Source organism: Andrographis paniculata, unplaced genomic scaffold (assembly GCF_009805555.1).
Source record: "Andrographis paniculata isolate CXL003 unplaced genomic scaffold, ASM980555v1 Contig34END, whole genome shotgun sequence".
NCBI lineage: Eukaryota > Viridiplantae > Streptophyta > Magnoliopsida > Lamiales > Acanthaceae > Andrographis > Andrographis paniculata.
The window spans coordinates 2,558,445-2,565,662 of NW_026137567.1; the positions used below are offsets into that span (position 1 = coordinate 2,558,445).

Below are 7,218 nucleotides of genomic sequence, written 5' to 3' on the forward strand. Positions count from 1 at the left end.
ACTATAGACAAGAGAATTTAGAAAGAGTATGATTAGTAAATAATTAAAAATTTATTAGTAAAATTTATTACAATATAATACAAATAATTTAGTTTAATAAAAATTAAAAAAAAATTATAAATTATAAACCGTAAAATACTTTTCAGAAAAAATAGAAAGAGACAACGAAAATAAAAATTTAGAGTACGAATATTAAAATTTCGAATTGAATACCAAATCAAATCAAACAAAATTATTTACTTTATTTACAACTTTATCCGGCTTAATTTACAGGATATTAGATTCGGTCGGAAGTTTAGCATAGCATACTTGAAGAATAGCCACAGTAATTTCTCATGTTAATAAAATAATAATAAAAAAAAAGTAAACTGTTTTTTTAGTCAAGTAACTGGACCCCTTATCATTTTAGTCTCGTAAGTGGAGTCTGTCGCAAACTAGTCCCATAAGTGAAAAATTTTCGTTGTTTTAGTCCTCCGACGCCGGAGACGCCCGCGTGGCTCGCCGGAGGTGACGTGTCCGTCAGGTCAGCGACACCTGGAGCTGACCTGGCGGACACATGGATTTTTTTATTTTTTTAAATTTTTTTAAAATATTTTTTTAAACTTATTTTTAATTTATTTTTAATTTTATTTATATATTTTTAATTTTTTAATTTGATTTAATTTAAAAAAATAAAAAAAAATGAAAAAAATAAAATAAATCCACGTGTCCGCCAGGCGTCGCTGACCTGGCGGGACACCTGGCTGATACGTCACCTCCGGCGAGCCACGCGGGCGTCTCCGACGCCGAAGGACTAAAACAGCGAAAATTTTTCACCTATGGGACTAGTTTGCGACAAACTCCACTTACATGACTAAAATGATAAGTGGTCAGTTACATGACTAAAAAAACAGTTTACCTTATAATAAATATAAAAAAAAAAAAAAAAAATGGATAGGGTAGGGTTAGACCACCAGCAACGAAGAGATGCCTTCCTCAGACCATGCGCTCCCCTACATCAGCATTTATTTTTTAAAAGAAAAGTAACAATAAGTATGACAGCAAAAATCGCATACTGTGAATGATCTATTCTTCCTCTACTTCTTCCCGTTGGAGTAGGCAGGTGTGTTTCTTTTTATTACTTAATAAATATTAAAAGTATATATATATACATATTATATCTATAATAATTTGTTTAATTTAAAGAGTATATTTAATTTTTTTATAAAATTAATATTTTTAATAATTAGAAATTTAAATATATATATATTTTTTGTATTTTAAATATATTTTTTAGTGAATAATTTTATAAAATATTTATTTGATATCTAGTATTAATTTAATTATAATTATTGCTTAAACTTACACGATTTAATTAAAATTACAAACAATACATATAATAATTAAAAATACATGAAAATAAATACTAATAAATTTGAATGCAAACTTACGGAAAATATTCACGCGCCAACCTTTTTTCACTCCTTTTTCAAAACCAGTTAGATTATCATCACCTTTGGCATTAAAATCATAAGCATTTTCATCTTCCTTGAAGTAAGTTGTAGTTGTTTAGCATCCCGATCAATCTTACTCGCCGTTTTGTCTAACCTTTTAGCTTTCAGAAGTGCTTCTATTTATCGGGTTGTTGCTTCAAACTTTGCTCCTTGGCTGCTGCCATATGTTCTATACTTGAGCTAAATTCGCGGCTTTTTTCGTAAAATTTTTCATAATTTTTAATAGGATTTGAATTGAATTCCTCGATTTGCATATGTTTCCCCCTCTTCTTACTTGCTTTAATACCGGTGGGCGAGTATGAGGAGTTGGGTCATCCACATCAAAGTATGGTGTTGCCAAACACGAACTTAAGTAACCACCATCTTTACTTGTTTTTATTCGCTTTGAACTTCCACCAGTGTTATGAGATGATTCACAGTAACTGACCTTTCATTTGGGCTCATTTTTTAGTATACACCAAGCATCTTCATAGATGAAGCCTTTGCTCTCACCGTCATTTGAATATATCTTCTTTGTTGCATTGAGGACATCCTTGTTTGATTGTCCACGTTTCGATTAGCCTCCTCATAACACCCAAAAAACTTTTGCACAACCTTACATATTTTACTCCAACGATTTTTACATTGTGTAACACATCTGCTTGTTGCACTTTCGGGCTTGTTCTCTATGTAGTACGATGCGATTCCTTTCCAGAAAGCACTATTTGGTTGGTCAATGTTGGTTACGGTATCTTTACTTGTGTTTAGCCATGCACTAATTAGAAATTCATCTTCGGTCCAACTCCACACCTTCCTCGTATCTTTATTTTATTTTTTTTTTGTATTTTCAGAAACATCATCATTTGCTAAATTAATAGGTGTGTAGTATTGTGGGGTGTCCATTGCTTCAGTAGCTTGCATCATGAATTGAGCAGATGATGAACTTCTGAATGCTTGAAAATTTGGATGATATAAGTTTGGAGGAATTTGATAATATGGTGGAGGATTGAATGGTTGAAATAGGACATTTTGATTTCCTAACATATTCATAAAACTTGGAAATCGAAAAGAATATTGGGAATCTTAAGAGTTGGATGAATTTTGAGAGTTGGGATCCATTCGGGGGAAATTCAGGAGAAAATATAAAGAGAAGATTATAAGGAGATGGTGTAGATGATATGAAGTGAGTATGTAGTGTATTTATAGTAAACATTGCAACGGCTATATTCCCAATGACTATATTTTCCAACGGTTATATTCTCAACGGCTATATTCCCAACGGCTATATTACCAACGACTAATTATTTATTTATATAGATGTTACCAATTCATATGCACATACTTCATTTACACAATAGTTCAACCTTTCTTATTTTAAAATACATTTATTTTCTCCCAAAATAATGTTTACCTCATCCTTATTTCTATTTCATTCATCCGATGAATAGTTGAAAAATATGTGTCAATGGACAAAAACATATGCTCAATTGTATCAAGAAATTGAGCATATCAACAATGAAAATGAGGGAAGCTCACGGCAACGTTGACGGAGAACATACATAGAGAGAAATCGTGAAGATGACCATACTCGATTATTCAATAATTATTTTTCTGATAACCCCGTGTATCCAAGTTCTTATTTTCGTCGAAGTTCCTAAATGAGAAAACATGTCTTTCTTCGCATCGTAGATCGCCTCTCCAATGAAATGGAGTTCTTTCAGCAATGGCGTGATGCTACAGGAAAAGATGGATTGTCAGCATTACAAAAATGCACAACAGCAATACGTGTATTGGCATACGGCACAACTACTGACACTGTTAATGAATATCTTCGTCTTGGGGAGAGCACCACAAGGGCATGTTTGAAGCAATTTTTTGAAGGGATATGTTCTCTATTTGGTGATGAATACCTACGACGTCCAAATCCTGCTGATATACAATGATTATTATTTGTTGCAGAGACACATGGTTTTCCAGGTATGCTAGGAAGTATTGATAGTATGCACTGGGAATGGAAAAATTGTCCGGCCGTTTGGAAAGGACAATTCAAACGTGGAGATCATGGCAACCTATAGTTATATTGGAAGTTGTAGCGTCATACAATCTATGGATTTAGCATGCATTTTTCGGTACACCAAGTACATGCAATGACATTAATGTACTTGATCGATCTCCGGTATTTGACGACGTTTTAAATGGAAGAGCTCCAGAAGTTAATTTTGTTATCAACGGTCATCAATATAATATGAGATATTATCTTACTGATGAAATTTACCCTTCGTGGGCAACCTTTGTTTAATCAATTCGTCTGTCTCAAGGTTATAAAGCACAATTATTTGCGCAACATCAAGACGCGGTTCGAAAAGATGTGGAGCGTGCCTTTGCTGTATTAAAAGCTCGGTTTGCCTTCATTAAAACTCCTATCACTTTTTTGAGATATCAATTTACTAAGTAAAATAATGAAAACATGCATCATATTGCATCAAATGATTATAGAAGATGAAAGAAACAATTATATGCATTACTACGATACATCTCAATATGATCAAGTGGAGACAATTGCTAACTCGAATTGGTCATACAACAATACGAGACATGCAACTATGGAGCAATACCTATGGAATAAAATACAACTCTGAGCTAGGGAAACACACCATTAGCTCAAAGCGGATTTAGTTGAACATATTTGGGATAAGTTTGGTCAATCAGCTATTTAATTTATTTGAAAAATATATTCTAATATTATGTATTTTTTTTTTTATTAAATTTGAGTTTGAACTTTAATTATTGTGCAAGTGTGAAATTATTATTTTATTTCTTTATGCTAAATAATTGTTTTATTTTTATTAAATAGAATAAAATATGATTGAAAAATATAATTTTATTTTATAAATATATAAAAAATTAATGAGGTGGAAAAAATAGAAATTTTAAAAGGTTTTTTTTATGTGGATGTAAAATGTAATTGGAGTTCTTGATGCATATGAGAGAGAAACTGATGCGGCACATAAAAGAGAATAGGAATAAACTCTGTATGGATTTCTGGGTTGCGGGTGCCCTAAGTATCTCCACTTACTTTTATCTTTCACGTCATTTTTTCTTTCCGTCACATCAGCGGAGATACTCTTTTTTATTTTATACCCCATCAAAATTTTAATTTTTTATTTTCCCATCATTATATATACATTATTTTTAAAAATTATATTTTTTTTTATTAATTTATAATTTATCAATACTAAATTAATAATAATTTTTGTAATATTTAATTTATTAAAATTCTAAATAATACTTTTATATATTATTTCATTGCAATTAATTTATTTTTATTATTAATACTTTATTATCATTTTTTTATATTGTATAAATATTATTTTTAATTGATACAATAAAATATAAAAATAATAATTAAAATTTTTAAAATTAATGATACAATAGAAATAATTAATATTAATATTATTATAAAATGGAACACATCGCATAAAATGAATATCTTCAAAGAAATGTCTCGAAAAAAAATCTCTACTTTTTCTCTTTTTTTTTTTTATATATATAATTTCCTATTTGGCACGATCTCTAAAATGGAGATCCTTTCGTTGTTGCCCTTAGAACACTTACAACAAAGATATCCATCAAAGTATTTTCTCAATATTATTTTATATTCTCTTTTCTCCGTCTTGTACTTAACAAAAAAAAATATTTTTATATTTATATTTATATCAAAAATATTTATTTTTTTAAAAATATATCAATATATATCATTGTGATTTGAATAAAATTTTATATAATACATAAATATAAAATATATATTAAAAAAAAATGTATTGGCATCTCTGCAGAGATGTCCAGGAAATTTTTTATTTTTTAATTTTAAAAAGAAATTGCTTACGTGGCGTTGATGCGAATGAGAGCCACAATAGTTCTCAATTTAAAAGTGTTCGAAATCTGGTGTATTGAATCCAAACTATCTTAAATCCAAATTATCTTATATATAAAAATGTAGTGCAGTGGCTTTTTATTTGATAGAAATAGAGAGAAAAACAATAGGAAGAGAGAGAAAGAAGGTGGCAAAGAAAAAATAGATGAGAAAGAAAAAAGAAAAGAAAAAAAATTGGGAGAGAGAAAAAAAATAAAATTATAAGCTTGTACATGTTTTTGCTTATACCAAGACATTTCAATTTTTTTCTGTCTCAACAAGAGCCATTGTATGACCATTTATCAAAAAAAACTTTCATTTTCAACCAGAAGTCTTCCATAATTAAGCCATTACAAATGCTCTTAGAATCTCATTTTGTCTCTTTTTACAACACCTTGAAAATTTTGAACTATTCAATTCTTAAAAAAATTATATATCAATTATATTTTTCTCTTACAAAATAAATTTAATTAGATAGATAGTTTTGAAATTCTTATGATGAGTTTGGAAAAATTTTGTAAGATGTGACTTCGTGTCACTTATTAATTAATGGTTTAATAAAATATTTAATAATAATAATAATAATAATAATAATAATAATAATAATAATAATAATAATAATAATAATAATAGAATTGGTCTGGTCAAATTCATAGGACTTTAAAACCATTTTATTATTATCTCACGTTGAGAGAACGTGGGATAATGATTTTTAACGTAAAGGATTCTGGTCTTCCCTCTTCCTATAAAAGGCCGAAACAAATCTATTATATTACACACAGAAATTAAATTTACGTGTTATGGCATTGATGCTAAGAGGGAGAAATCAGATGAAATCGTCTCAACCAAGAGGATCCAACCCATCGTCCCAACCAAAAGACCCAACTTATCGTTCTGTATGCGAGAATAGTTTTCAACCAAGGTCAGTACGTAGTATATGTATATTTCATTGATTTTGTGAGGATCATAAAGTTGAAGGTCTGCGAATTGAAATCGATTATATTTTATTTTAAACTTACATGTGGTATCAGAGCGTGATCTTGAACTTGTGAATTCTCTGATTAATGGTTAGAATTATGTAAAGTTAGATTTTTTCCGCTGCGATCTAAATATTTGATTTGCGAAAGTTTTATTTATAAAATTATTATTATAATATAATTTAAATAGTGATATGTATATATTTCTGAAAACTTCGTAATTTTGAAAATTAATTTGAAATATGCGAATATTATTATTATTATTATTATTATGTGTATATGTGTATATGTGTATATGTTATGTGAATATTACGTGTATATGTGTATATGTGGATATGTTCTGCGTATATGTGTATGCTTTTAATTAAATCATTATCTTTAATGATATTATTTAATAATAATATATCATGGGATTAGCTATCGACAATTAGTTGAATAAACATCCCATGATTTATGAAATTCGTGATTTATTTATGTAACCGTTATACATTAAACAAAATAAAGATTAATAATATATCTATTAATAGAATTTGCATTAATTAATTAATGCTACTATTGGATCTACTCTATTGCTTGATATAATTTTGTTTTGGTACTGTATGTTATTTAAATAATACATAAATTATGGTTGTAGATTATTTTAATTATATTCAAATATATTATTTAATTTAATATTTAAATTATAAATAATCTATTAATCACCAAAGTGATCAGATTAGAAAAATATTAAATAAATTTAAATATATTTGAATATATTATTTAATTTAATATTTAAATTATGAATAATATGTTAATCACCAAAATGATCAGATTAAAAAAGATATTAAATCAATCTAGATATATTTGAATATATTAT

General features: G+C 28.2%; 1 pseudogene; it reads left to right on the top strand.

Annotated features, from left to right (window-relative positions):
* The first annotated feature begins 2,929 nt into the window (after positions 1-2,929).
* LOC127248499 (uncharacterized) lies at positions 2,930-4,111 on the top strand (annotated as a pseudogene).
* Positions 4,112-7,218: the final 3,107 nt, after the last annotated feature.